Here is a 23677-nt window from a genome sequence, read left to right as displayed (position 1 = left end):
GGTGTGTGTATGGCGGCTAGACGAGGCAACCAATATCGCTGCGGATATCGGTTGACTCGTCGATCGGGCGGGTTAAAAGATTATGGCGCCCAAGCAAAATCCACGTTCAGGGCTGAATCGGCAGAAGGAGGTAGAATTCCTCCCACATCAGTGGAGGGTGGGAATGATCTTTCGTGCGACCATTGGTGAAAATCGCTATGTGTATGGCCACCTTAAAAGAGGCACAAAAAAAAGATTTTCAAGTGTTAGCCTAAGCCATATGATTAAATCTAAATAGAATAACACACTTTGCATTTTAGGGGCAAAAACCATGAAGAATTGTTTGTCATTATAGCTAATGGGGGTCATGGGGTCACCTAAACAGCTGCCCAAAACAGGGACCTTCGTATTTTCAAATCAAAAAGTTGTTCCTGTTTCCATGTGTTATAAAATTAAAGGTTTAATTTAGCAATAATGGAAAGTGAGTTCATAAAATTTCAGACATATTTTTCCAGAGTAAACACATAATAGGGGTTATTTATTTACTACAGGTTCAGTGTCCAATGTGCAATTCTGATTTTTTTTTTTAACCCACAATGTAGTGTTTCTTTCCCAAAATTCCAGTGTTGTTTCAGTCACCAGTGGAAGCTGTGGCTGATGCAACTGTAGCTGATGCATGAAATGTGATGCAGTTGCTTCAGGCCTGGTTCAGGTGGTGGCTACAGGGTTCCCGTGTCAGTAGGCAGAAAGGTGCTCAATTTGGAGCAGGGAGAAGGATTGCAACTATATAAGTGCAAAGAGTACATGTTGACGCAAGTACCTTTAATTAACGTTTTTGTTTTTTGCGCAACTAATTGCGGGGAAATTTGCAGGCCTGCATCTGCTGTGTGTATGAAACCCTTGTTTCAAAACATGTACCTTAGAATTTTTTTTTTCTAAAAAAAACAAAAAAAAAACTAAATTATTCATTTGGCAACAAATGAATTATTTCTTTCCTTTATTCCAAGAAACCAGGCTGTACAAGTACTGTATAAGGTGCATTATCTGGATAGACTCCAGAAGGCTCCAAAATACAGGAGGGCCATCTGCCACAGAGTCCATTTAAAGCAAATCATATGTATATCGTTGATTACTTCCTTGTTTTCTTTATAAGAAGAACGCAGTACCTTGCACTTGATGATAACCAAGCCTCTATAAAATGTATCCCAAGTCTACAGTGTGGTTTGGTCCACTCCCCAGCAACAGGCAATTTTAAGGGGCTGCATTATAGAGCTCCTGGGTGTTAATAATATAATGCTCCACTTGAATGTCCTGCGTATGTATGCTTGCATTATTTTGCTTGTTCATTAGACTTACCTCTAATAAACTGTAAATTAATTAGTGTTTACAGGAACTGTTCAATAACTCTTTCATGTTTACTGGAAAGTAAGAGCCCTTGGTGATTTGTTGACACCTCTAGGGATGGTAGTGGAAGAGGGCACTGAGCCTGAAAGCCAGCCAGTGTGAAAAGTCATTGCTTTTAATCTACTGAATATCACGGGAAGCAATTGGAAGGGATTGTTCATGTCACATTTTCATGTACATGTACTCTTGCTATGAAGTAATGGAGGCTCAACAACATTGGTATAGATTTCCATCCACTGCTGCCATAAGCACTCTTGCTTTTACCCGCTACCATTTTGATCCAACTGGTATGTGCACATAAGACTACTGCATATGTTTAATTGGATCAAAAAAAGCTACCATTCCCAGCCCTTCAGCTCCTATACAGGCACCCAAGAGTTGCCCCCCTCCAAGCTGACGAATAAAGGTAGCCATACACCTTACAGTAACGATCTTTCCTGCGACAAAGATTGTTCGTTCCCTCCACTGACGTTCAGAGCTGAATCGTCAGATATGGAGGTAGCAACATTAGGGATTCTCCCTCTACCTGTAGATTCAGCCCTAAATGCATATATAGGGCCCGTCCCGCCCGATCGACAAGCTTTTTAAAGCTGCCCAATCAATATCTGCCTGATTTCTGACCACATATTGGTAGGTTAGGGCCACTAGAGGGCCCCATACAAAGGCAAATAAACTGCCAACTGGGTCTGAAGGGGGGTATTGGGCATGCTTAAATCTCAGTATTGTCTATTCCAAGATATTCTGTTTTTTGTAGATGCAACAGTACCTGGCTACAAGTAGCACAGTGTGCCATAGCTCTTAGAGAGTGTACAATGTTATCTTTCAAAAATGGCAAGGCCAGTTTGAACCTAAATTCTCAAAATGTAATTGGTCAAAGAGGCCCATTGGCACATAGTATTTTTGAAAAATAATTTCATATGCAAGTGGACTGGTTTTTTTTTCATTTATTAATTACATATAATATGGAAGCAAAACAAAATGAGAAAACCATGTAAGCACATCATGCAGCTGTTTATTATACTATTATAGCTCAATTTGCTTGAGACTACTATGTCATTATGCTAAAAAAAAAATCTCTGTAAAAGAAGCATCGTGGCCCAGAGACTCTGCAGCTAGTGTTTCTAGCTTACCCTTATGTAGCCACTAATCTGAACCTAACATGGATACTATGGAAAACATTGGTTGTGCTTGAAACAGCATACTGCAGCTCGTTAGCTGAGCAGAGTTTAATGAGCACTGAAAGAACATAGGTTCGCAAACCCTGCAGTAAGGAGAACACAGGGCTCTAGAGACCCTACTTAGAACTACTGAAAGAAATGTCCCATAGGGCCCTATGGTGAAAGCTTAGCCATAAATCAACAAAGTGCTGTTTATTGATCAGAAAGTCAATATATGTCCCATGGTTAACACGTAGTACAATCTTAACCTAGCAAGCAGCAATCCACAAAATATTCTCCATTCACAAAAAAATTAACTTGAAATTAAAAAAAATCACTTTCTATATGCACATGGAGAGAGTAGAGGTAAATGGGTTCTGCAGTCAGGGATGGCCATGTTTTGGTGATAGATATTGAGCTGGTCACAGAACTGAATTCCTGATAAATCTGATTATACTGCCCAAAGCCTTGATAGCAATTTGGCCACAAACGTGGAAGGCAGATTGCACTCTATTCTGAAGACCTTCCACTGATTGGATTTCAACAATCAGATCATATGACTGGAGAACACTATGTGCCAGACAGCTAATCTGGTCAAAAATGACCACTGGCTGACCATATGGTGAAGTTCTTTAGAATATAAAAACTCAGTATTAACCACCAACTAAAAAGTCTTTTGACTACAGTCTGTCATATGGCACACTCACCAACCCTATCAACTCAGCACGCTGTTTGGGGGGTAAATGACTCCTGTCTCTTACTTATATTGCAGCGCCACCACTGTAACCTGCAGCACTCTTATCCTCCTATTTGTGTCTGTAAGTTACCCTCCCATTTAGATTGTAAGCGCTACGGGGCAGGGACCTCTATCCTCTGGTCTCTTTGATTCTTAACTTATTTATTATCATACTTTGTATTTATCTATTATTTTTATGACCCCCTGTTTTATATTAATTTATTGTTCTACTGTATAGCACTGCCTATATAAATAGCGCTTTATAAATAAAGATATTCATACATACAAACTTATGGTTATTTATAGGGAAATGGCCCTATTCTGTGCACTGTCACACAAACAAAAATGTAAACATAAGAACTAAGTACATCATACATAGGCACATATAAGCTACCGATTTGGGCCCTTCAGACCAGTTCGCCAGCTTATTAGCCTGTGTATGGGGCCCTGCGATGGGCCAACCGGCCAATAATTGCCCAGATGTTGATCAAGCAGGTCTGATTTTGCCGTAGGATTGAGGACCACAGCAGCTCATGGATGTGCTACTTGTCCTGACAGCCTGTATCCATGTTGTTGTGATACAGTCATTTGGCCCTAGCACGAAATTGCCCGCCTTAGGTGGATGTATGGGGGAAAGATCCACTCATTTGCTGTTTGGCCAGTATAACAGGGTTACAGTAAATTAAGTTGCCTTGCTTAATAAAATATTTGCCAATAAAAGGCTAAATAAAGTTTTGAGGCCCCCCAGTGACTAGGCTCTCATACCCCTTCACTAAAGCGAGTGTGTTTATTTCAAGCCCTTCATGTTAAGGGGAGTTTGAAGTAAATCAATATTCCTTTCACAGGAGTATTGATTATTTATGGTTTTCTTAAACCCATCTTCAAACTTTAGATGGGAGTCAAGTTTAATTTTGCTTCCCCCCTGATTACAGTGAAGTAGCAGTCAACTCACCCTTCTTTTTATCCCAGCCATGCTGCTACGCCCTGTTATGCCCAATCTGAAAAAAGTAAGTACTACCTAATAAAATGAAAGTGATATACACTGTGCTTGTAAAATAGCAATAACAGGACTGATAACAGAAAAACTAAAAATATATAGACCTTTTGGGCAGTTTCTAAAACCAATTACTCATTAATATTAGGTATTTTGCTGGCATTCTACAGGGAGTTGGGGGTAGAAACTTTCCAGGCTGAGCTGAATCAGCTGCCCAAGCCAAGGATAGGCACCTAAAATTCCTTTCAGGGTGGTGTTACGGCGGGGGAATAGTCTGCCGCTGCTAATGCTGGAATAAGAAGAGAGCTGAAATCAGGCATTCTGAACCAGTCAGGTGAAAAAAGGCACAGCTAGACACCCTGGGGGAATAGGATGTGAATACACTTATGATTTAACTGGGTTGTTGGGTCTAATGATCCTGGGGGAATTTTCAGAAAGAGCTCTTTATGTGTCAATTGAGTCGTAATATTCTCGAATCCAAAAGAGTTGATGTTTTCCACACGACAATTATATGTAAAATAATATGACAAAGTTGACAAAGGGGATTTATATGCATTGAATTCTAAAAGATCTATTACGGGGTTGTGGCATCTTCAGAGTGCATTCATTTCTGTTGCTGTTCTCTTGTGAAGACGGGTGAAGGATATGTGAATTCTGTTGCCTCCAATAAGGATCTTTACAAGCACAAGTGCAGTGTGAAGTCGCCACATTGCAGTGTACACAGTAACTTGCGCACAATTTACCAAAATGGGAATAAATTCAAATCTTCTTTGGTAAATTTTGCAACAGGATTCTGTCAAGATTTTTATGGCATAGATTTTATTACTATATTGCACTGTTCACATTGCCAATAATTCATTTTACCTTGCTTGGGGTACATGGCATCAATAATACAACATAGTAAGGCAGAGATCCCCAACCTTTTTTAACCATGAGCAACATTCTAATATAAAAAGACTTGGGGAGCATCACAAGTATAAAAAAAGTTCCCAGGTGTGCCAAATAAGGGCTAAGATTGGCTATTAGGTAGCCTCCATGCACACTATCAGCTTACAGGAGGTTTATTTGGTAGTAAATTTTGTTTGTATTTAACCAATGATCCTTACTCAATATTAAGGCTATGTCAGCATTTGCCAGTGATACAAATAAATAAAATGCTTAAGAAAAATAAAGGCAGGGTGCATGAAGAGGTAGGTGACTTTACATTCAACTCATTTGCTGTTTTTAAAGTAGAGTGCTGGTAAAGATGAAATGTACACAGAGAGATTCCTTTTAAAATCCCTTTTTTCAGAGATCTGAGTGATCATCTACAAACAGCAAGACAAGGTTGCAAAATGCAAATAACGGGCCATTATTTTTGCAGTAAATGTGCAGGTTAACCTAAGCTACCGCCATGAATACAGCATTTAGCAGTGTTGGATTCAAGCAAGCCAGGTTTATAAAGGCACAAAATCATCCCCATCTCACCCTCTAACTAGCATATCCTTCAGACATGGAAGTTAGGGAATGCCAGCAGACCTAGGGTGCTAAGGAGCCTTGGCAGGGCTGCCCTGCTCCCAATAGCACTGCACCTTGTGTCACATTTTTAATCTGCTAAAAGGAGCAGAGTGCAGCAAGCCTCTGGCCCATAGTCCTTTAGCACTTGCACTGGGACCCCTACAATATCAGTAGAGGAAGAAATCAAAGAATTTAACCACTGCACTTTCCTAACTGGCATTTTCATTTGTGTTTATTAAACACACAAATAGAGCAACAGCAATAACATTTACAGGAAGAAAAATGAAATTATTTAAAAACAATATTGAAATACCCTTCCCATAATTTGAAGCTTTCTGGATAATGGGTTTCTGGATAACAAATCTCATGCCTGTAATTCAAAACCTTTGAAATTCTTTAATCAATGTATATTATAAAGTTGCTAAAATTTATATTTTAGGCAGATTACTAATTAATATAGTATCAGTAGTCATTAATTAGGAAAATAATAGGGAAAGAGAGAGGAGGTGATAGATTGATTTGACAGACAGATAGATAGAAGATAGATAGATAGATAGATAGATAGATAGATAGATAGATAGATAGATAGATACTGTTTTATTAACACTAAGCAAATATGGCTAAATCTACTGCAGGCAGAATAATGAAAGCAGATCTGTGATTGATTGCTATTGGTTGCTGGGTCAGTAAATGAGCACCACTTTAACTTATACCAGTGTACACAGGCTGTAGAATGAGTTTGTATTTCAATTACTTGAGAATGGAGGTTAAGAATAATGAAGAAGATAAGCAGATGAATGTGTTGATGTTAACAATCCTATCTATTAGTTTAACACTGACTGGATCAGGGCTAATATACACTGTCAGTAGTGGCTTATTTGGTTTGCAGGGATAGTAGTCCATAGGTATCAACGTGTGGCACCTAAGGGCTCTGGCACACGGGGAGATTAGTCGCCCGAGACAAAACTCCCTGTTCGCAGGCGACTAATCTCCCCGAGTTGCCTTCACCTGCCATCCCACCGGCGAAAATGTAAGTCGCCGGTGGGATGGCACACGCGGCGGCGCGATTTTGCGCAAATCGCCGAAAAAGTCTCGCGAGGCAACTGAATAGAGGCAAACTGAACAGCTGAATAGCATATGTAGCCATGAATGAATATAGCAGATCCTAGGGTTGCTCTTTATGTGTTGCTGTGCCTTGACTTTATACTATTCACATCCAGCCCTAACCAATAACTGTACATTAGCATGGCATTGTTCATTATCCCCCTGAATTAATGTCATTCCTATTAGAGAGAAAAGAGAGCCTCTTGGGATTTTTTTTTACTGGACTCCCAGTCTCAGGACACAGGTAAGAGAGAAGGCGAATGAGCCCACTCTCTCCCCAAGGTTCCCTATATGAACTTCTGAACCATGTCAATGGAAGATAAATAATCAATCAATAAACTGATAAAAGTCTGATGACCTGGTAACCCTCCATTAACTGATGAAGGGCCCACCAGTTTCCCATCAATATTAAATGACTGATCTATTTCATGAATGATCAAGGGGAAAAAGAAGGAAGTCTCTATAGTACAGTCAAGTCTCGTGTTTATTTATAGGCATAGAAAGGGAAATGCTCTTTCCATTACTTAAAAGTTTAATACATCTTAAACAAACTTGAGATTGTACGAAACCCACCTAGATGTACTAACCCTATAGATAAAAATATAATGAAACATAGTAAAGGATTAGAATTTTATGTAAGCAACTTTGCAATATAGAATAAATGTGGTAGTTAATTTCTAGCAAAGTTACACGACTCATGCGTATAAGGTACCTCATAGAGGTATCAAGGAACCCATACCAAACTAATCACTGATTATCTTTGGTTAACCAACTGCAGGCAGAAAAATAATAGCAAACAGTTGCACAGCTGTCACAGGTTACTGTCCATGTGCAGCTTTGGCCATTTTTATTATTATTATTAACACATATTTATACAGTGCTATAATATTCAGTGCTTCAATGCTTGTATACACTGAACATACAGTGGGTATTTCAATGTATGCCCAGCTTATTGGTAGCTAAATCATGTTCTTAGCACACAAAATGGAATCCTTCTCTCTCTTCCCTCTTGCAGTTTTTGATGAAGTTTTTGATGAAGGTTTCTTTGTTTTTTCTCAGCTCATATATTAGTTATATACCTGTGGGGTGTAAACTCTACTATTTAAACCTTTTTATACTTGGCTCCAGAATATGGCAGAACAAAATAACAGTTCATTTTAAATACCTTGGGCACATATATCTAACAATACACCATGCAGCAGAACAGCCAATGTATTCAGCAGAGAAGCAGTTGTGAAATGCCCATTTTGTTCCTCAGACGCCAGGTAAGAATGAATGAGAAAATGTAAGTGTTACTGAGGTAGCCCTTTGGCAATCATGAAAAGCTCTGCTGTGGTCAACTGTAAGTTAGCCCACAGTGACCCACATAAATGAAGCACAGGCCATTAATCAATTGATATAAGTACACGAGAGAACAACAAGGCTTTGCTATGCCGAGATGCATTGCTCGGGGGGATTAATTGCATCAGCAGCATAGCCATACTGCTCATACTCATTAATTCCAATAAACACATAAGAGATCTTTCAGATTACATTCATTTGGAATAATGACAATCTCTTTATATGCCATTTAGTGGCGCAGCTATATTATTTGCTCTTATCTTCTGCTCATCTTTTCAGTCTGTAGGATACATGAAATGTTTCAATCAAATAAGTTAAAGCTTCAGTGAGCTCCTTATTCAGGCAAAACCCCCCTACTGGTATTCAGTGAGTTCCCAGCAATAGAGAGGCTTCCTAAATCTTTCCTGGATAACATTTGTGGCACTCCTCAAACAAGATGTAAAAGCCAATCTGAGTTGTTATAGCAGCAGTCAGTCATGATGCCTGTCACCCTGAAGTCCATTGCAAGTTCCTTTCTTTCAATCAGCACTGCTAGGTATGAGTGGAAATCACACCATATGTCTGCTCATAATTGTCATTTTATAGCTACGTAACATTTAAAAAAAAAGATCTTTATTACTGTGCACAAAGGGTTCCAAAGAGCAAAACGTTGCCTTTTTTTTGCTAGGACAGGAGAAAACATACAAACACATAAAGAAATACCATAGGCCAGGCCTGCATGGGAAAGCTTAGTCGCATGGTTTGACCCTACGTGATATAACAAACTGGGCTAGAGGCAGGCAGGAAGAAGACCCCATAAAGCTATTTCAACAGCTCAATGAAATAGCCTGTATATCAACAGCCTCATATTCCAGTCTGGAACTATGGGTAGGCAGAAGAGGCACGCGCTTAAGTTCACTTAACAACTTACATGGTAATATTTCAGATCCTCAGAAGTAATGTACAACTAAATGTATTCAAATGGACAAGAAAAAACATACAATGAAGAATTTAACGGCAATCCAAAACAACTTGTTCTATTTTGCTGTCATTGTCTTTGTTTTAGTTATTATTATATTCATACATACAGGGTCTGCCAATGAGGGTGCTGTATGAAAGATTAACCAAAGCAGATTTTCTGGTTCATACTTATAAAAATCAAAGTCCTGAAGCTACAAACTGAGAAACGGAATCTGCCATCCTCACAAAGTAAGGATAAGTAATAAAGATCTTGCAAATATTACTATTTATACCCACAATTGCTCACATATGTAGACTTTTTCCCAGTGGCTGCCAGCTGATTAACAGAATTATATCAATGCATGAGTTTCTAGGCCAGCTGCTCCAAACTGAGATAAATCACAACAGAAACCTGCTGTAAGAAGCTCATATGTCTTAAGGTCCCCATACACGAGGCGATTTCACTCGTTGTGCGACAAACGATTATGTCGACAAACGATCGTATGGCGATCGGGTTTCCATACGATATGCCATCCACGGGCAACGATAATTTGCAAAAGATTCCATCGTATCATTATCGTAAAATACGTATGATCGTACATCTACGTACGATCCAATGTCGTGGCGGAAGCGGTATTAATTTAATTATGTTCGTTGACTTCCGCTGCTGGCAATCATGACATGCGCAGAGAACAATCGTTCGAAGACAAATGTCTGACACTCACACCAACTGGCAGATTTTATCGTTAAACTACAAAAAATTTTAAACCTGGCCGATCGATTTTGGGGACGATAATGTCGGGTCGATTAGTGGCCCGACGATCGTTCGCACACCATCAACTATATGATAACTTAACGATAGTATCGGATCGTTCGGGAATTGGTCGTTTGACAGTAAAAAATCGACCTGTGTATGGGGGCCTTAAAATTATAGTCCTCCTAGACATGGGGGTTGGGGTGTTATCCAGAGCCATAGGACAGACACAGAAAAGTAAGCCATGATGTTGAGCTTCCTCACAGTCATGTAAGGCTTAATCTTACTCTACAGAAAAGAGTTCTCCGACTTTCATAAAGTATTCAGCAATAAAACGTATCTTTGATTTAACAAGTCCCCTTCCATTCTGCATATGGCACAAGCAATAGCTGTTTAAACATTCACACAGGATCCTCCAATCGCTGTGTTTGCATGGAATACAGGCTACTGAGCCGTGGCTTCTTGGAATCATAGAAACAAAGTTCTATATTTATGAGAGAAAAATGCAAGAAGGAGAGGGGAAAGAAAGGCCACACGCAGAGTTCATAAATAATAAATAAGCACCAATGGAATACTACACATCCCAGTGGTGAAATGTCTCTATGGAGAGGAAGGCAACATAGTGTACCACAACAGGAATTCTGGACAATAAGGGGTGGATAGATGTGGATATGTGCACACCATGCAAACCCTACAGCACTTAGAGTAGAAGTGCAATGAAATAGAAACAATGATTGTGGCACTATGGATCAAGTAAAACGATGAACAATTTTATTATACACCAATAGTGTAGATAGGCCTATCACTTCATGCAGCATGCTGGCTGGCACTACTACCTAAATAAGCTTCAGTAGAAAATGAACAAGGAATCTGACTGTTTTAGATATGCTTACACATTTTTCTTGGTTATCTAAAGCATGTTATTAACCAGGGATCTTAAGCACTCAACTGTACAGCTGTTGTTACCCAAATATGACTCCCAACCTACATTAGGCTAGAAAGGGAGATGTGGAGCTCTCACACACTGAAGTACTCTTGAATTAAAAAACAGTGAAAGCGCCTCAGCTGGTGGGTCAACTGGGTAAGTAAGTTTCTGCAAGTGATCTCACGTTCCATGCTCTTGAGATACGCTACATGTGCATTTTAAAACCCCCCACTAATATTCTATTTATGTAAATAATACACTTGGGTCTGATGATCAGGCATATTTGCTTAGGTATTTATATGTGTGCAGTCTATAGCTGGCCCTTTATGAACTGAAAAAGATCTACTGATGAATAGAAACATTGACCACTGTTTCCATGGTCAAAGGTTAGGACTTGAAAATGTTAACTGCTGTTTTAATGGTCAATTTTTTGTCTACAGTTGGATCTATAGGTCCTGAAAAAAGGTCTACTTATAGATGGAAATGATGACCACTGCTTTAATGCATAAAGCTTAGGTCTATAGATGGTTCTTTATACCCTGAAGTAGGTCTAATTACAGATGAAAATGCTGTTTAATTGGTAAATGTTGGTTTGCCATTGTCTAGGTCAGTGATCCCCAACCAGTGGCTCCAGAGCAACATGTTTCTCACCACCTCCTTTGATGTTGCTCCCAGTGGCCTCAAAGAAGGTGCTCTTTTTGAAATCTCTGTCTTGGAGGCAGGTTTTGAAAGCATAAAGACACAGAGTAACCCCAATCAGAGCCTACTGAAGTCCAGTAGTCCACATGGGGCTACCAAATAGCCAATCACAGCCCTTATTTGGCATCCCCAAAAAACTTTTTATATGCTTGTGTGGCTCACTAACACTTTTTACATTTGAGTGTGGCTCACAAGTAAAAAAGGTTGGGGATCCCTGGTCTAGGTACTAAAAATGTGTACTTGTAGATGGAACTACAAGTACAAAAAAGGGTTTTTATGGAAATATTGACCACTGTTTTAATGGTCAGAGTTTTGGTCTGAACCAAAGGTTCTACCTTTAGGCTAATGTCCCACAAAGAGATTAGTCACTATGATTTTTAAAAAGTGAGTGCCAGCGACCAGTCATTCGTTCGTCTCTACATAAAGTACAATATGAATCTCCCGTACCTAAACCAACTACACTACTTCAAATCGCATATCAAGACCGTTTTTTGAGCGTTCTTACAAAGAAAGCATTGCCATTCAAAACTACTGGAATAACTAAAAGGAAAACGCGTTGGGCTGGAAGTCGCTGTGATTGTTTGCAAATTTCCCCATTGGAAATGCTGGGGAATATGACGCGCTGTCTGGTGGGAAATAGAATCCATTGTTGAAATCTGTAGTAATCTACAGATGAACGAATAGTCGCTGGAACTAATCGCAGATACTAATCTCCCCACAGGATATTAGCCTTAGGCCCTGAAAAAAATTAATTATAAATGGAAATACTGACCACTGTTTAAATGGTCATGTTTATCACCTACAGTTGGATCTAAATTTAGACAGAAATGCTGACTGCTGTTTTAATGGTCAAGATTTTGGTCTTTAGTTGTATGTGTAGGTCCTGAAAAGTCGTAATTATAGCTGGAACTGTCGACGGTGGTTTTAAAGGTCAAAGTTTTAGTCTATAGAACCGAAGAATGCTTTACAAATGGAAATGTTGGCCACTCTTTGATATATATGTTCACACACACAAATATACACACACACTAGGTAGAGGCTTATTGATTTGAAGTTTTAATATTTCAGAATGAATTATTTATTCAGTATTAAAGCCTGCCACTTAATTTAATCTGTCGTGTAGAACGTGAGGTAAAGAAGTCATTCCTGGTGCTTAAGCACACTGAGGAGCACGGTAAATGAATGTGTACTCACATGAATGATGAGTTGCTTCCCCTGCCCCCAGTGCTACCGCTTCAAGGACTCGGTGAATAAAGAAATGATCCAATCCCTCTAGAAACTTTTCTTAGGGTAAATACATGAAACATCTTAAAAATCCTCATTATTTGAAAAAGAGCAACCAGTATAGTCAGAATTTTCTAAATAAAATCAAAGGAAGGAATGTGTGTAAAATATTTGTTGTTGAAAGAGACTGCTTTGCTTTGCTCTGAGTGTACTTATGAGCACTCAGGCAATTTGTATGTATTTATTCGAATGCTTTTTCATGGCAAGCTCCCCTGTTTGGCACTTAGAAATGTAGGCATTCATTGAGCATGCACAACGCTGCTCCAATCAAAAGCCTCTTAAAGAGGCGTGTTGCTCAGATGTGATAAAAGTTAGCATAAAAAATAGGGGCAATTTGAAAAATTGTTCCTTTCGTGCAAACAGTTGCAAGAATACGCCAATATGTGAAATTAAAATTGCAACAAATGGTCTAGTGAAGAATATTACATTGCGAAATGCTATTTTTTCTTTTTTATACAAATTATTTTCCTCTTTGTTTTTTTTGGGTTTAGTAACACCCCAGTTTGTGATCTAACATTTGGTTGGGTTCCCTAAACTCATAGGAAGGAATATGTAAAACCTCAACATATTGTGTAATTTCCATAACTGGTCTTTAAACTTGGTGTACAAACAAATGGCTAATTACCCAATCTGGCTTCCAATCGGCAAGATGCAGTCATTTGGTCCCCAGGCCAACAACTGGATCATAGTGGGAGGGGGCTACAGAGACCCATTATGAGAAGATTCCAACAACACAACAATGCAACCTTCACCAAAAGTAATTTTCAAACCCAGATATTGATTAGGCAGGACTCCTGGGTGCCCCGTACACAGCCGATAAGCTGCCATTTTTATCAGCTTGTGTATGGCCAGTTTTAGGCTGGATCCCTTAATTTGATTCATTGCTGCCCCCTATCCAACCGGTGAGCCCCACTGCTGTAAAATTATTTTTATTTTAGTTTGAATTCATCCATTTAAATGTAATGATGTTGTGTAACTTGGCAAAGTCCAAACACAACACACCACATGCCACTGAAAGAAGAACTTCTGCTCTTTGGGCCCCCACAAAGCCTGCACTCACCCCCTGTTTGCAATCCCCTGGACTTTACCATATCCAAGAACAGAAATACCAAAATGGCATCACAGTAGGTAATGCTGAAATTCAATAAGAGAGTCAGCTCTATTTCTCAGCACAAGGGGAAGATGGGCAGGGTTACTATACTGCTGAAGCAAGCAGAACTCAGAACCTGAATGCTGAGAAATGAATATATACTTCAAATGAATGAAGATCCTTGAAGCTAAATTGCATAACACCACTGCCTGAGTTGGGCTGCCCTATGTAATCTAAACACACGTAACCATGCATTTGTCTTTTCAGAATAATCAATTCATGCTTCACAGTCTACAGCAAACATTCAACCAATCAAAGATCGTGACTCTAACAGGAAGACAGCGTGTATTTCACGTAACCTGGGCATGTGGCTGATGCCGATAACAATGCGCGTATGAATGAATTACATGGATTTATTGCTAATGGATTGAGTTAAACACACATACGAGTATTAACTTTGCCCCTCATAACGGCCTATGGAAATATACACGTCCTGCGCATATGGCAGATTTTCAGCAGATAAAAGGAATAGTATAAATGTTATAGCAGGCCCTTTAACATGAAGCAAGCTGTTGTGTCTGCTGCCACTTAAATATACAACTTGTCAGTGTTTCAAACAACATACTGTAAGCATCACATTGCCTGCAAATGAAACTATTATTGGCAATGTTTTCATATCCCAGCACCGTAAAAAAATTTGCAAACTGTTAAACACAAACCTGTAACAATATGTGTTACAGTGACGTAAGGTCTGCTGTACATCTGAACAAATACAGCTGCTCTAAGATGCCAATGACATGATCATTAAACATGGCCCTGTACCTTTGTTGACATCAATAGTGTTACAATCTGCAATGGTACATAGCCCAAACAGCTCCGTTTGCACCCTTTATAACACTAAGGGCAAAGACACACGGAGCTACTTAGTAGCAGCTACTTGTCATGGTTACTAAATTCCAGAAAATACCCTGCCATAGACAATACTCAGAATTGCCTCTGCTAAAACACATGTAAAGACATTTATCAGTAAATGATCAGCATTGTTTATTTTTGAAGTTTTGACAAGTAGCTGCTAATCGTAGCTCCGTGTGTCTTCACCCTAACAGTAAGGTCCCTATCACATTCATGCAACAGTCAGTTTTAATGGAAATCAACTAACCTGCCTGTATGCTTTTGGAAGAAAGTAAACCCAGAAGAATCCCCACACTGACACAGGAAGAACATAAACACAATACCCTGGCTGGAATTGAACATAGGACCCCAGCACAGCAAACAGTGCTAACTAATGCATTACGGTGATGCAAAATACCAGAATGGACCTGCAACCACATGCATCTACCAGCACCCACCCAACCCACCATGCACTCAGGATACCTGGTTGCTGTAGGACTCTACTCAACAGTAGAGAAAAAACCCCATAAATGTCTCTAAAGTTTATCTGTGTTGGGCTATTTTTGTCTTTCTAGAAGGATAAATGCACCCAGTTTCAATACTTGGAATGTACATCCCCCATTTTATTCAGCTTTGAACACAACCCTGTTATTGGCTGCATTAGCCAGCTAGGATACCTATGCTGCGTGCCACTGTTAATGCCTTCTTCAGACATGCAGACAAAAGAACTGCGGGATATCCTATTCACTGCCTCGCATTCCCTACATGAATGATTTGCTTGTTCGCTGCTTCTCACCATGGGACCTATATTTATAAAGACCTTGGGGTATTTATAAATATATACTGTAGTTACTGAGGTCACAAGCAGCTAATAAGCAAATCAAACGCATTGCACAGTTTTGATGATGAGTTTCCCGGCCCAGTGAAGCACAGCAATCTCTCCCAGTGGCTTTCTGGCAATACAGAACCGGTGGCATAGGTGGTATAAAGGGCTGATACTTATCTCAGATGGGTACGAGGGAATCAAATGGGACTCAGTCTAAGCAGTGTTTTTGCATTGGTTCAGACCAGGTACTGGTGCTATAAAACCTATAAATTATCAGGATCTACATTCCACACAGGGAAGCCACTGGCTGCATCTCACAGCATGTAATTCCGAAGCCCATCTGGGCACACAGTAGGTAATCTGGCACTTCAAAATCACTCTTAAGCAGAGGCACAACTAAATGTTAAAGGGAACCATTCAATAATCTTTAAAGGGGACCCAAATATACAAAACACTGAGAAAATATATCTGTTTTGAAGACTTTAACTGAAACTATTCATATGTCAGGATCCCCCGTGAGGATTTCTACATCCCCTGGGCCCCCCAACAGCCGCCGAGTCTGAAGTCTCTATTGCTACACCACTGCTGATGTTCCTTACAAACTTAACTTGCATCTCCTGATCTCTATAATACATTGCTGATCTCTTAGCAGAGCTCAAAATAGAGCACTACCCTGCTGTTATATGTACTAGTAATGCTGCAAGAGAACATAAAGTGGGTACGCAGTAAAATAAATTAAAGAAAAATGGGGCCGCAGCCCTAGGAAAGTGTTTCAGCAATGGGATATGGCACGAGGAGTGCACATGCCACCTAAGTGTTAGGGGAAAAGCAGGTTTCTTTTAGACAGAGTATGATATTATGATCTCCCAATTACTTAAGCTGGGGTCCTGGTCAGTTCATATATGGTCAGCTAATAGGCAGTTGTCTACACTAATAAAATTACTAAAAGGTCTAGAAATAGAAGGCTGACTACAGGCCTTTGGGAACCTGCAGTCTGCTAAAGGGGATCGACACACAAGGAATATTTTATTGCATAGTCAATTCCAACTAACTTTCCGATTTACATTAATTAAAACTGTTCAGTGGTTTTAAAATTATCTGGAACGGTATTTATGTTTCTCTTTCTGTACATCTGATTTTGACTCTCAAAACAATGTAGCAAGGTCCAGTAGTGATGTACAGGTGGCCTGAAACACGTGGGACCCACAGATTTACCCGCAGGTTGGGAGGTTTTCGGGTCGCAGGCGGGTTCGGTCGAGCTCGCCACCTTAAACTGCCAGCTTCCCTGTTCCGGCTCTCTTATTTATATGTCATTGGAGGGTGGGTTGGGTCCTGGTCTATAAACAGAGGGGACTAGCTGGGTCAGGTACGGTTCGGGCTGGGAGCAGACAGGTTACAGTCAGTGGACAGGTCGAGAAAAACTTGACCTGCACATCACTAGTATCCAGCTCCTATGTAGTCGGGACTTCAATACCCACAATGCCATGCATCTTCACAATCTGGTCAACCCAGTGGTTTCTCTTACACTGTTTCTAGAGTCAGACCCAGAAGCGCAGAGGATAGAAAGTGATAGACAGATACTGCTTTCAGTAGCAATTACATGCAAGTGTCTGCAAAACCATCAACATGTTTAATTAATGTATATTGGAAAGCTGCTTAGAATTATATTTTATTATGCAAAAAAATGGTGTAGTGTTTCTAAATAGATTTAGAGTCACTGTTACTGTATGAGCCTGCAGGTACACCAAGAATATAAAAAGTATGTTACACAAATAAACAAAAGTAGGAAGCTTGCAAAAAACAAAGATACAATAAGGGTGAAGACACATGGGGTGATTTGTTGCTGCAACTTTTAAGTAAGTCTGCCGCACTGATCGCAGTGGCTTTTCTGCAATAGCATAGAATGGAAGTCGCTGCAACTAATCACTGCGCAGATTAGTCTCCACGACTTTTTAAAAAGTTGTGTTGACTAATCGCCTTGTATGTCTTTGCCCTAAAGGTGTAAGCTGCTGTTCTCCTAATTTATCATATACACAGATATAGTCATTGGCATCTGTCTACAGGAGGCACAATGGGCACACACCCCTGGGCATGCTTCCAACAGTGTCCAGTTAGCCACTCAGCTTGCATTATATCTTTATCCCATAAGTAACCATACAGAAACACAATCTGCACACACAGTGGTTAAAAAAGGGTGAGCATAATATTATATTTACCTATAATACAAAAGAGTTATGTACAACCATATCCTTATAATACACAAGACCCATGAATATAATAAAAATGATGTCCTTATAAATAGTGTTAAGTGATGTTATCAGTTATAATTGGTGTTCAGTGATGTAATCTCTGTCATGTGACTTACTCAAACTTGTTTATTATACAAAATAATGTATCCACTGTTGGATATTGGAAGTCACCTTGGAGTTCCGTGACCTGTAAATAAGCACTTGGCCTTGTACCTTTATATGGTCATGGTATTCCACAGTGATGAATGATATACTTATAATACACATGAATATCTTATACATTATATCCTTATAAACAGTGCTTGGTGATGTCATTAGTTATAATCAATGCTTAGCGATGTAACTTCTGTCACATGATTCAGTAAAACTTGTGTATTATAATAAAGTACCCCCTGTTGTAAAATTTGGGGATATTAGAAATCACCTCAAAGCTATCGGATCCATTATCCGGAAATGAATAATTATGGGAAGGCTATCTCCCACAGACTTCATTTTAATCAAATAATTCAAAATTTTAAAACATATTCCTTTCTCTATAATTATAAAATATTACATTGTACATGATCGTAAGCCGTAAGCAAAACAATTCTGCTGGGTTTATTTAATGTTTAAATGATTATTTAGTAGACTTAAAGCATGGTGATCCAAATTACAAAAAGACCCCTTATCTGGAAAATCCCAGGTCCCAAGAATTCTGGATAACAGGTCCTATACTTGCATAGTCACTGGTCACAAAGTCAAAGAGGCATTGCCCCTGAAAATGACTGACAGTTGGCCAACGTGCATAATAGTGCACGCTCACTTCGGGGGTCTTCGGGAGCAAACAACTTATAAGCGATATGATCAAAGCATTTAAACACAGGGCCCCTACTTCTACAGACGGGAAGGGGAGCTCTATAGATGTGAATAAGATGAAGGGAAACTTCACAGGAGGCTTGCTAGATGTGGGCAATTCTCCCCGGGATCAGACAGCAGATGTTATCACAGCAAAAAGAATCAAACATGCTTGAGCTAAACAAACACATTTTATTTCAATGGATACGCTCCGCAGCAGGGATTTCAACCTGTCGCCTTCTAACTGGTATAGGACTACAACTCCCAGAATCCATTACAGCTGAAATTACAACTGAAACACAAGATCCTGGACATTCCTGATCTAAAATAAGAATAAGGGAAACTTCACAGCAACACTGCTAAATATTGTAAATGCAAAAAGATACCAAACATGGCTGATATGAACCCAATCAGGGGAAAAAATATGTAAGCGATATATGCAACATGTGGCCAGTTCCCCCCATGTTTGTTGGACTACAAATTCCAGTGCCCTTAGACTGACGAAGGTTAAAGTTACAGTTTAACAATAGCCAAAGGGTTGCAAACTGGACATCCTTTATTCAAGCAATCACATGTTGTTGCAGATGTTGTCAAACTACAGCTCCCAGATCCACCAGCTGCTGAACCCTATCAGTGGAACTGGGAGTTGATATAAGCTTTTAAAATAGATGAGAAATGGAATAATCAGGAAATTGCAGTAATGCATAAAGGGAGATGTGTAATCATAGGCAAGAGCAGGGAAACCCGATTATAGAGCAAATCTATGGCATTATATATAGGATAGGTATATATAGGATATGTATATATAGGATATGTATATATAGGATATGTATGGGGTTCCCATAGGTAAGCATCCCTGATTGCTTGTCATTGGCTCCCTTCTAGGGCACAAACAAACATGTGATGGGATCGTGGGTATCAAAGGGAATGGGGGGGACTGTACCTTGTTCATATCCATCTATATGCAAAGGATGTGCCCATATAGTCAGACGGAGGCCATTTGCCCGACTGCTCCCTGCGACTTTACGTGGGTGATGCTGCCAGAGACACAGCGCTGATCTCTATAGGGATGTGAATGAGGTATCCGTGTTGGATATGGGAGACATAGGGGAGGGAAGCGGTCGGGGTAAAGGGAGGCGGCTGCGGCAGGTGTATAGGAGAAATGTAAAACAATATAGGTTATGCCTCACCCGACCCGCGTCTCCGCTCCGGGTGTGTCCGGCCCGGGGCCTTTCTCTCTCCGGTTCCCCCTCGTCTCCCGCCGCCCGCAGCACCAGCAGCAGCATCAGTGTCGGGGACGCGCACAGAAGGATGAGGGAGCTGAGGGTGAGAGGGACTGGGGGGCGCGCAGGGGCGGGGCTTAGCTCGGATGTGGCTGAGGCGCCCCTGTGACGAGTGAAATCGCTGGTGCTGTGGGCTCAGGGCTGTTTAGATGTACCGGAGCCGTGTTCTGGTGCCGCTGGCATTGCCCTGGTGATGCCGGCTATGGTGTTATTCCTGGATAGAAGGAAAGCAAGCCCTTGGTGCCGAGTTGCTTCTTACCAAGATAACTAGAAAATTGGGTGGGGCCGGCAAGCACTGACCTTGACTGCTGAGAATAAGAGCTCAGCTTTGGGGAGTGGTTTTGGTGTCTTTTCTGCTATGGTGCAGTCTCCATGCCAGCTCCCACTTACTCCTATACAGTGTTACTATGATCAGCCTTTATTAGTACAGTGCTGCTGCTACAGATATTGAGCGCCATTCTCTCCTGTCCCTGTGGAGCTTACAATCTAGTTACAGAGAGAAAGAAGCTTTGAGACTCTTTGGGTTCCATACTTCATAGGTGTTAGAACTAACCCCCCCCCCATTGTCTGCCCTGGTGATGATAATTGATGAGGCAGCCAGCTGGGAAGCAATGGTGAAACTTGGCCCCAGACCCAAAACGATGTAACATGGCCCTGGTTGTGCTTAGCTGCTGTGGTCCAACTTGAGTCCATTTTCTTCATTCATCTCAAATCAATGTTACAAATCTATAAAACATTATATAGGACAGCCTGTTAGGGGACATTCCACCTGATTTTACATCCAGGGTCGGACTGGCCTGGCAGGGACCCTGGAAAAATCCCAGTGGCCCCAGAGCCCCCACCAACCCTGGCCTGCACCCTCTGGTAATTGCTAGCGCAAAGAACCTGGTGGGGGCAGGGAGTCTGACAGCGCAATTAGGATGGGGGACCCCAGGTGGAAGTCCCGGTGGTCCCAGGACACCCCAGTCTGACCCTGTTTACATCAGTAGCAGCTTCTAAAGCGTTACTAAAGTATGTCACAGAGCAAGTGGTCCAACTGATGCATTACTTGCTGACCTTCCACTGATGCTTCAGGGAAATGTAGCAACTAGTGTAGCACATTGTAACGGCAGAACCGCAAGAGGGAGGAGAATCGTACATTTAACTATACTGGGCATACATTATAAGGTGCGGGGTGTGGTTACCAGCAAATTGGGCAAAATCAGGATGATCCAATCATTTGGAGACAATAATGGAACAAGGTGGTCCTCGCTGAACAGGATTTATTCACCTGCCCAATAGATATCTGGCATATTTGTGGCCGATACTGGTCTGGCTGGCCATCAGACAAGCCAGATATATAGGCCAATTCCTCTAGGCCTGGAGGGGCTAAGTCAGCAGCTTTTATGCTCCACTGTTTATTGCAACCCTTTTAATGATTCCAGCACCATTTGCAATCTCCATATTGGATCTGCTGATGTCAATCTTCCTACTTCTACAGGACATTAGGGCACATGTTCAACCTGACCCACTCGTCTTTGGCAGTAACTAGACATGAGCAGATTGGTAGATGGAAAACCTGCACGTGCCTCAATTCTAAACCCAAAGGCCAGAATAAGTAGGTAGAAAAATGATTATTACCAGGTTAAAGAATAGAAGACAATCCTCTGATAGCCTTTGGGCAAATTTAGGACTGAGTAGCAGGTACAATATTGCCTTCTGATTAACAGCTGCTTACCCGGGCCAGAACTCACTTTTCCACTTTCCTTGTCCTTTAAACCAGAAGAGCTTATATAAACCTAAAAGAAAAAATCCATTTCACTTCTAATTTAAGATGTCGAGTAATTACATCCCCTCCTCTCGGACCAGGAATTACCATATCCATTCCAGTGACTGACAAAAATGTACATTACTCTCACAGCAATCAATACAGGGTTTTGCCACAGGAGAATCAGTGTTTCCTTTTCCAATATCAGGGATATGTTCTCTGGTACCTCATTTAAAGCAGAACTTGTCTGACCTGCAAACTGGAGCCGACACCAACCACATTTTAAGGGGTATGTGTAAATGTTAAAAACCCTTCATACTCTAAAGAACATTGTGCAGTTTTTAGAACAGATGCCTCAATGTAATAAAACAGGGGTACCAATTTGTAGCATGGAAATCCACTACTAGTGGCAAACTACTTTCCCTAAAATGTATATGCCAGCCAAAAATGTATTTCATATGTGGTTTAGATATAAGGTAGATGTAGATATAAGGCCTGTGTATCACTTGATCTTCTATAGCTGAGTGTCTTACTGTTCTTCCTTTTTTATGGGCAAGATATCGAAACCTAATTTTTCTATTGGTTGTAAACATCTTCTTGTCAGATATCTTTTAAATTGTGGTCGGTGTGGCATCTTTACTGGCCACAGGGAACATAAAGTAAATTTGAAACACTGATCCTCCTGTGGAAAACAATTTATTGATTGGGACAAGAGTAATGTACATTTTTTTGTCAGTAACTGGAATATATAGGGTAATTCCTGGTCCAAGAGCAGGAAATGTAATTAATATACTTCCAAGGGTTTCCCTTGCAAAAGAATTCTAAGAAGCACATATTTAGCTACTGTACAGGTTTTAAGGAGAAGGAAGGGAACAGTTACTGGGGGGTGCCATATGTCAGCCCCCTCTCCCAGTGATTGTAATTATTTAGCTCATACCCTGGGCTGGTGCTTCATGGAGAATGTTGCTGATGTTTTAAAGTTGCTTTGCTGCTCCTGGAGATAATAAGGCATATTAAATATTGAACTCGTCAAAAAGCAGGTGTCTTGCAACAGGACAATGAGCTGAAGCACACTTAAAAAAGCACCCAGGAATGGTTAAATGCAAGAGTAATAAAAAACAATCTGCAGGTGGGAGAAAACATTCTTATAATTTGGGAGAACTTCAGAATTCTACAAAAGAATATCAGTCCAAACTCTCAGTAGAGGGATGTAGAAAGCTCTTTGATGACTTCAGGAAGCCCTTGATTTTAGTTAGCACTTTCCAAAGGGTCAGCTACATATAATATGGTTATTGGTGAGATTAAGAATTAAGATTGTTTTAAAATCTTATCTGCTGAAACATTAAATCTGCTACTATAGTGCGCATCAGAAGATGGAGAGCACCTGCAACAATAAAAAGGCAGCTGTTTTGTGTCCTTGTCAGCCTGTGTATGGCCATCATAACGGCTAAACTCCATGGGAGCTTTTGTCGGATGGTGTTTGATCTACAAAACGCATCCCACAAGTTGGATGTAGTAACATGGTTCAAAATTTAATGGGACTCATATAAAAATCTGATGTGTAAACTGCATGAAAAGATTTGACACGACACACGCCCATTAGGAGAGAACACTGCGTGATGTGTCTGCATCCTCCGAGATCAAATCTGATGGTGTCTGACATGTAGATGCAAAAACCCACCATCTTATCTGATCCAACTTGCATTTCAGCTGTGGGGATCAGATTTTTTAGGATCCTACAGAATCTTGTACTGTTTTGTGGTGTTGCATGACAAGATCAGGTAAAATGTAACCCACTAAATCTCCTGTGGAGTTTAGCCCTAAGGCTAAGGGCACATGGAGCATTGGCTCCACTGATGTTAGCCAGTGTTTTTCTTTGCAGGCTGTGAGAAGTGGATCTGCTTCCTTATGCACCTCAGTAAAACTACAAGTACAGCTTTCTCC

At 40.5% G+C, this 23677-nt stretch overlaps 1 protein-coding gene across 2 annotated transcripts in view; it reads right to left on the bottom strand.

The window, feature by feature from the left end:
* The window catches only part of nlgn3 (neuroligin 3), a 52055-nt gene extending 31883 nt beyond the window's left edge, over positions 1 to 20172 (bottom strand). The window contains exon 1 of one of the 2 annotated variants that reach the window (XM_012968135.3): positions 19894 to 20172. The gene's annotated coding sequence lies outside the window, so the exon portion shown is untranslated. The remainder of the gene's footprint in view (positions 1 to 19893) is intronic. The other variant, XM_012968133.3, reaches the window with a different exon arrangement.
* Between the last annotated feature and the right edge of the window lie 3505 nt (positions 20173 to 23677).

The sequence above is a fragment of the Xenopus tropicalis genome, chromosome 8 (assembly GCF_000004195.4).
Source record: "Xenopus tropicalis strain Nigerian chromosome 8, UCB_Xtro_10.0, whole genome shotgun sequence".
Lineage (NCBI taxonomy): Eukaryota > Metazoa > Chordata > Amphibia > Anura > Pipidae > Xenopus > Xenopus tropicalis.
This window is presented reverse-complemented; position numbering and strand designations above follow the sequence as displayed.